Source organism: Podarcis filfolensis (genome assembly GCF_964270895.1).
Source record: "Podarcis filfolensis genome assembly, chromosome: 7".
In the NCBI taxonomy this organism is placed as follows: Eukaryota; Metazoa; Chordata; class Lepidosauria; order Squamata; family Lacertidae; genus Podarcis; species Podarcis filfolensis.
This window is the reverse complement of record NC_139603.1, coordinates 82,748,591-82,757,352: the sequence shown is the minus strand read 5'-3', so window position 1 is coordinate 82,757,352 and position 8,762 is coordinate 82,748,591.

Here is an 8,762-nt window from a genome sequence, read left to right as displayed (position 1 = left end):
TGCTTGGTCTCTGCTTCTGCCAACCTAGCAGTTCGAAAACACGTAAAAGTGCAAGTAGATAAACCTTCCGGCGGGAAGGTAAACAGCATTTCCATGCGCTGCTCTGGTTCGCCAGAAGCGGCTTAGTCATGCTGGTCACATGACCCGGAAGCTGTACACCGGCTCCCTTGGCCAATAAAGTGAGATGAGTGCTGCAACCTCAGAGTCGGTAACGACTGGACCTAATGGTCAGGGGTCCCTTTACCTTTACCAGAATGGGCTCATATGCATCTCTGTACCCAGATCCAATGTGATTGTGGGTAGAATTGCTGGTGAACTGCCCAAATAATTATTATTTTCAGATACAGTGGTACTTTGGTTCTCAAACTTAATCTGTTCCGGAAGTCCGTTCCAAAACCAAAGCGTTCCAAAACCCAGGCACACTTTCCCATAGAAAATAATGCAGAATAGATTAATCTGTTCCAGATTTTTAAAAACAACCCCTAAAATAGCAATTTAAGATGAATTTTACAATCTAACAGGACCACAGATCCATAAAATGAAAGCAATAATCAATGTACTGTACTATAAAATAAATGCGACACTATTGTAGATGATAAAAAATTAAAATTATTATTATTTTCGTACCTGCGCTGATGATAGTCATTGTTTCCGGGGGTGGGGGGCTTTATCCATATCTGCAGAAACACAATCAATCAATCAATCAATCAGTAGCTGAACTGGGTTCCGCACAGTCACAAAAACAAATGAACCGAAAAAGACTCAAAAACAAAAACACTAAATAAATAGCAAAAACAAAAGCACCAAACTTAATCCGTTCCAGAAGTCCGTTTGACTTCCGAAATGTTTGAAAACCAAGGCGCAGCTTCTGATTGGTGCAGATTCATTCTGGACAGGACTCTTAAGTTGTCTCTAGGAGTCCATGTGAAATCTGAACTGAATCTGAATTGGAACTTTTACATAAGTCTGGTGCATCCTTAATTCCATGGATGAGGCTCCACACGTGTCTTTGGTTGTTGTTGTTTTTAGCTCAGTGGAAGAACATGAGGTTTGCATGGACAAGGTCCTGGATTCATTCCCAGGCATTGTAAGTTATGAAAAGTTTGCCTCAGAGCCCTAAAACCTTGGGATACTGCCATTCTGCAACCTCCACCAGAGAACTGTCACTCCCCTGTTCAAAAAAAAGAGGGCCCATTTGTGGGCGATGGAATATCTCAGGGTGTTTGGAACCATTCTCCAGACAGACCACCACTTCATAAGAGCTAATAGAGAAAAGATCAGGCCTCAAGGAAGTGTTGAAATCAGTTACTGTTAACACCCTTCAGATTTGAATCCTTATGCAACACATGTGTGTGTGTGTGTTTTCTTTGCAAATGTCTCTGGGTTGTTTCTTCTAACGGCTGTCCTTGTGGGCGGTTTCCTTTGGGACAGTTTGTTCTTTGTTGCCCCCTCCCCTTCTCCCGAGCAAGCACCCTGCCAACCAAACAGGGAGCATTTGAATGACTTCATTGTGGCAGCGCTCCAGGAACAGAAGAAGCTACACATGTTTGCACTGCACACTTAATGATCCCATCCAATTTTTTTTGGATTACTATTTCTATTTAAGGGCTGGGACTGGATGAGATAAAATTGCCTCTTTTTCAATACCTTTGTGACCTCAGAAGGGAGTAGGTTAGGGACACATGCATTGTAGTTCATGCTAGTTCTACTCTGAGTAGCATTGAATGCAACAGTATACTGGTGTCTCTTTTCTCCTTTGATGGTTGCCTTGAAAGTACACGCAGGTCTCCCTTACCTCTGTGCCCCGTTAACCCCAAACCTAAGTCTCTGGCACTGGACCATAAAGAAGGCTGATCACAGAAGAATTGATGCTTTTGAATTATGGTGCTGGAGGAGACTCTTGAGAGTCTCATGGACTTCAAGAAGATCCAACCAATCCATTCTGAAGGAAATCAGCCCTGAGTGCTCACTGGAAGGACAGATCGTGAAGCTGAGGCTCCAATACTTTGACCACCTCATGAGAAGAGAAGACTCCCTGGAAAAGATGTTGGGAAAGATTGAGGGCACAAGGAGAAGGGGACAACAGAGGATGAGATGGTTGGACAGTGTTCTCGAAGCTACCAGCATGAGTTTGACTAAACTGTGGGAGGCAGTGGAAGACAGAAGTGCATGGCATGCTCTGGTCCATGAGGTCACGAAGAGTCAGACACGACTAAATGACTAAACAACAACAACAAATAATACTAATAATAATATCATCTAAGCACTTACCTGACCCTATACCATGTCCAAAGATGAATATGTTGTCCAAAACTTTTGACTAAACTGCGGGAGGCAGTGGAAGACAGGAGTGCCTGGCATGCTCTGGTCCATGGGGTCATGAAGAGTCGGGCACGACTAAACGACTAAACAACAACAGCAACAAAGTCTCTGGCATGTTAAACCAGGGACTTTACTGATCTTCTGTTCACCTAGTTAAGTGGCAACCCAGGCAACTTCTATGTGGGATCCCAGAGTGATGCCTTAAGAGATGTGGGCTCTCCTCTTCATCCTCTGGGGCTTTGTGAGGGCTGCAGCTCACTCCTGCTTCTCCTTGCTGACAGAGGGCAGACCACTGGGCCCACTTCCCTTGGAAGGGGAAGAGCGCTCTTGCCATTGCTCCTGCTTCTCAGTGGCTTCTTCTCCCCTTCTTCCTCCTCGTCATGTTGCTTCCTCCACCATCACCCCACCTGGAACCTTTTTCAGTGGGGCTCTCCAGGTTGCTAAGAGGGGCCATGCCCTAGCTTTGGTACTCCTCTCCTTCCACTCCACTCTTTCTGCTTCGGACGCAAGCAAGAGCTGGGAGGTGTCCCATGGTTGAAGTTTGAGGCCCCCAAACACAGCAATATCTTGTTTAAATTTCAGGACTGGACTGAACTCTCATTTGTTCTGGTGGGGAGTGTAGAAGAAGAGTAGTAGTAGTAGTAGTAGTAGTAGTAGTAGTAGTAGTAGTAGTTTGGGTTTGTTATCCTGCTTTATCACTACCCTAAGGAGTCTCAAAGCAGTTAACATTCTCCTTTCCCTTCTTCCCCTACAACAAACACTCTGTGAGGTGAGTGGGGCTAAGAGACTTCAAAGAAGTGTGACTGGCCCAAGGTCACCCAGCAGCTGCATGTGGAGGAGCAGAGACGCGAACCCGGTTCACTAGATTACGAGTCTACCACTCTTAACCACTACACCACACTGGCTCTCAATAAATTGTGATGTCAGAGCCCACCTTACTTTGTGAAAAAACCATTGCATGGAGAATGTGTTTCTTTCCCAGCACATGCCTGTAGCTGTTCCCCCATCTATTACAGCTTTTCCCTTCTTCACTATGTGAACCCAGCCAGCATGCCCATCTGGGCTAATTGTTACATTTTCAAGGAAATGTCCAGGTTTGGGAGATTTTTTTTGGGGGGGGGGCTTGGACAGTTTGGGCTCAGACTTGGGCTGCTCTGCACACCACTGCTGCTGCCAGTCCCAGCTGGGGAAAGAGGCTCCTTGGCTTCCCTGGTTCGGGCTGGCAGCAGCTTGGGTTGTCCTCTTTTTTGCTCTTCAAGATATGGCAACCCTATTAATGCCATTCACAGCAGTTATGTAGGAGGCTTGTGATGCTTCTTATATATTATAAATTCACAAAACATTTTGGCTTTTGGCTTTGAGATGCTGCTGCCAAAACAACTGTTATAGCGCTTTGAGGATAGACTACTCAGAAGCTACTAGAAGAAGAAGAAGAGTTTGGATTTGATATCCCGCCTTTCACTCCCTTTAAGGAGTCTCAAAGCGGCTAACATTTTCCTTTCCCTTCCTCCCCCACAACAAACACTCTGTGAGGTGAGTGGGGCTGAGAGACTTCAAAGAAGTGTGACTGGCCCAAGGTCACCCAGCAGCTGCATGTGGAGGAGCAGAGAGGCGAACCCGGTTCCCCAGATTACGAGACTACCGCTCTTAACCACTACACCACACTGGCTCTCACTATCCTCCAGGCTCAGCCTATGTGGTATTAATATGTCTAGTATGTCCCATTTTTTTATTATTATTCTGGTGCTGGAGGAGACTCTTGAGAGTCCCATGGACTGCAAGAAGATCAAACTTATCCATTTTTAAGGAAATCAGCCCTGAGTGCTCACTGGAAGGACAGACCATGAAGCTGAGGCTCCAATGCTTTGCCCACCTCAGGAGAAGAGAAGACTACCTGGAAAAGACCCTGATGTTGGGAAAGATGGAGGGCACAAGGAGAAGGGGACGACAGAGGACAAGATGGCTGGACAGTGTTCTCGAAGTTACCAGCATGAGTTTGACCAAACAGCGGGAGGCAGTGGAAGACAGGAGTGCCTGGGGTGCTCTGGTCCATGGGGTCACGAAGAGTCGGACACGACTAAACAACTAATCAACAACATGTCCCACTTTGCCTATCTAGCCCAGCTGCATGTTCTTACAGAAGCAAACTGTGAAAACCTGGCAAGCAGGTCCTGAGTGCGAGAGCACTCTGCCTTCCTGGCGTTTCCTGCAGCTGGTATTCAACAGCGTACTGCTATCACCATCATCAACATCAACCACAACTCTCCATCCAAGACATATGGTAATCTGCCCCACAAGTTATGGACTTGTGCGTGCTTTTGCATGAATGTCAGATTTTGTGGGGGCAGGGAACATGTGTAACCAGTGCAGTTCTGTTTGAGGAGCCAAAGTGTGGAGTTTGGAGTTGGGGTTTGGATATGGAAAAGCATGAGGCCTGAGTTGGAGAAAGGTAAACCACTGATGATTGTTCAGTGCTTTTCCTAGCTCTGAGAGTACTGTTGAACTCATGTCCTGATTGCAGCCTTCTCAAAGGTTGGCCACTACAAAATCAATGTGCTGGACTAGATGGGCCCTTGATCCATCAGGGGTCTTTTAATGTGCCATAACCAGGCTGAATCCACCAACAAGCCCACTCCATGAAGGCTTTCAATCTGGGCCCAAGTCTTCAGTTCTAGACCATGGACAGCACTAGTGGAAACATACTTTACAGTGAAGAATGCATTGAAAAAGTGTACTTTAGGAAAGTTTGCACAATTTAAATGGTTCCAAAGAAACTGCAGCAGAATATATTGCAATTGTTGTTTGACTGATACTGCATTTTGATTGTATCCCATGATGTCATGCGGGAGAAATAATAATGGAGAAAAATAGGAAGCCTGAGATTTTTCAATGCAGTTGGAAAAACCTTGTTATTTAGTCCTGATTATGTCGGCTTCCTTTCCTCACTAAAATTACCATTGTCTCTTAGCAATTCAGAACTGACCTGTAAGGTTGTCTCCTTAATATGGAATAGCTACGTATGTTGATGTTACTGTAAATCCTAATGCATCCCTTTTACATTAGGTCATTCTCCCACTGGCTATCCATGCAAACATTTTATTAACAGAAATATTTTGTCAGCTGCTCTCTTCCTTTTCTCCTCCCACAACCCTACTTTCTCAGAGATTTCAGCTCAAATGGACTGTGAAGAATCCAGATATTTGCTTTACCAACTAAAAGAGAGAAACACACCTTTCCTTCTTTTATATTTTATGTTATACTAGCAGTCTCAAACTCAGTATTGCTCAGAAATTAAAAGGAGCAAAAAAAATAAAAAGGTCAGTGTAGTTTCAAAATCAGTGGTTAAAAGCAGTGCAGTTTTGAAAGGTTCAGTCTGTCATTTTTATTCAAAAAGGTGCCCAATTGTATCCAAACACAGACAAAAGTCTCTTTCTGATCTCTGGAAATGTTATGCCCCACACCATTCTGCCCCCATTCTGCCTTCTTCCAGGTCCAAAAGGAACTGTGTGTTGATGATCATGCATCAGTTGGATGTGCCTAAAATGATTGGTGCCTGTACAAACTAAAAATATGTGTCTTACATTACCAAGAGTTTATTTTTCCAGTTCAATACAGTGGTACCTTGGGTTACAGACGCTTCAGGTTACAGACTCCGCTAACCCAGAAATAGTACCTCGGGTTAAGAACTTTGCTTCAGGATGAGAACAGAAATTGTGTGGCGGCGGTGGGAGGCCCCGTTAGCTAAAGTGGTGCTTCAGGTTAAGAACAGTTTCAGGTTAAGAACGGACCTCCAGAACGATTTAAGTTCTTAACCTGAGGTACCACTGTAACTTACAAATAAAGAATACCACTCTACATACTGATTTGGAACTGAAAGGCATTCCCAGAGTTGTGCATATATGCTCAACCATAAGCTCAATCCATCTCATTTCTCTGGACTTAAAAAAAAAAGCAGGGTAAACATTGCATTTAAATTGTATACATTTTGCATGCACTTTCTCCTGTAATATATGTGGATGTACACACAGTTGATACTTGCAGAGAAAGGTGTTTTGGAGATAAGAGGCTATCGGTGATAGCTTCTGAGAATGGAAAGGGCTAGCAGGGACACAGAGGGGGGATGGCCATTTCCCATTGTCTCAGACTGGCAAAATCACAAGTTCTTCCAGTATTGAGAGGATAGGGCAAATTAGCTATGTAAAGCCTAAAGGTAATTGCCCATCACTGCTTTTTTTTTTTTAAGCTCTCATTTGTATTTTTAAGCTCTCGGGATGGGCTACAGAGGAGGTGGTTAGGGTACAGGTATAAACCAAAACACATACACACAAACATACAAACACACCACAATCCAGTGCATGAGCTCATACTTCCCCCCTGCCCGTACGGGCCAGTCTTGACAGACTCTAGGGTTGTGCGCCCATCTCACTTAAGAGGCCGGGGGCCAGCGCTGTCCGAAGACACTTCCGGGTCACGTGGCCAGCGTGACAAAGCTGCATCTGGCGAGCCAGCGCAGCACTTGGAAACGCCGTTTACCTTCCCGCCAGTAAGCGGTCCCTACTTAATGATGTACAAAATGGAGCTCCACGGACTATGGTCAATTTGCTCCAGATCAGGGTAATCAGTTACTTATTAAATGGATGTGCCCCAAAATAAATTGGAAATCTATTAAATGGATCATATAAATATTAAGAGTTCCACTTTCTTACAGATCTGGTTCATATTAAGTTTTCAATCATTCATGTCTTCCATGGTGTCCATTTATTATAATGTAGTCACACTAATCTTCTATGTAATTAATTTTCTAGTTCCTTTGCTAGATAAAATTAGGGTTGGTTTTTTTAAAAGGAAATTTTGACTTTTGTGCCATTAGATATGAGAGACAGATAGAGATAGAGCACACACTTATGGTACCTGAACCTGGATGTAGAATTCTGAACACTGCATCCATTTCTCTAGTCGTTTTCATAGGAAGAAAAAAAAATACTATGAGAGGTGTGGGTAGAAACGGTTACGTTACATACACAGGAGAATAGCTGGGAGACGGGGTGGTGGACAGATGGCATTTCAGTGCCCAAAGAAATGGAAGTAAAGGAGTAGTAGGTGAGATGGTGCCCTTCAAATGTCATTGACCAGATATGACTTGTATCTGTAGCTCTGGGAAGCACCAAACAGCTTGGGAGCCACTGTGTCTTTCCAGTTCAACTTGTTACTTGGGACCAAATTAAATCTGTTAAAAACAAAACTCTGTTGCCCCCATTCCCTATATACATAGCTATTCTGTCTTTCACAGAAGTGGATTAAATTTGCAGGCAAAGTTGCTCCACCAAATCGTAGACAGATACATCCAGGGGTTTTCGTGTAGGGAACTTTAAAGTCTGGTGTCTAAAAACACAAAAACAAAGGAAATGTTTGTATATATTTTATTTTTGCCCATAATTGGATGCAAGATGCCGGATGGTCACCCCTGATGAGGGGATGAAGCCTGCCAAACTTTGGAATGGTGTTGGTTTTGCTGCAATGGTAGATGCTACCTGTTTGGGGGTGATTGCATATGAATCAAAGAGGGATGGGACATAGATCCCCAATAAATACTGGGGTAGGTGAAGGACAAGATGTACCTCGGGCCCATGTATAAATAGATTGGCAGTGGAATTTTACTTCAACCCTAGCCATAGGTCAGAATCTTCCACTGTACCCAAGGGCAGCAGGCTAGCTTAGGTGGTCCCAAGGTACTCAACATGGCACACACAGGCCTGTTCTCCAACACTTCCCCACCACCCATGAGTTTCTGAGTAGTTTTCAAAACAGCCTCACATCCGTGTTGCGCATTGCAACTAAAACCTTTTCTTTCCCATGAAGTTTCCCAGGATTGGCACAAAGTGTGTAAGTTGTCATATATGTGTGATTGGTTTCTAGATTTGCCAATAGACTGTGTTGCTCATTTTCTCATTGGATGGATCTACAGGGTTCATTCATGTTCAACACCACTCAAAGGTTTGCACCGAGAAATACTGTGACAACCATTTTTTCTCATCCCAAGGATCAATGTGGGGCAACATTCTCATTACATATTGCTGAAGATTATTGTATTCTGTATGGCATCCTCTTTTAAAGCCCAATGTAGCATTTATTCTTTAGGCTGAAAAGATTTGGAGTTGGGGTGGGAACAACAGTTGTCCAATGATCTATTATCATCGGTCCAAAACATATATCGTAAGCCTGTGAAATGACAGTTTAGTATTTGTGTGTGTGCATTCTACATACATTATGCATTAAGAGACAAGATGTGTCTTAGAAATTTAGTTTCTAAAAATCCCAGGGATATAACTGAACCATTAAAAGAGACATTACAGGCAAACCATGCTGGTGATATGTTAACAGCAGATAAGGCCTCCTCGGTAGCTGCTCTCAGATTGTGGAGCTGACTCCCTTCCATGGGA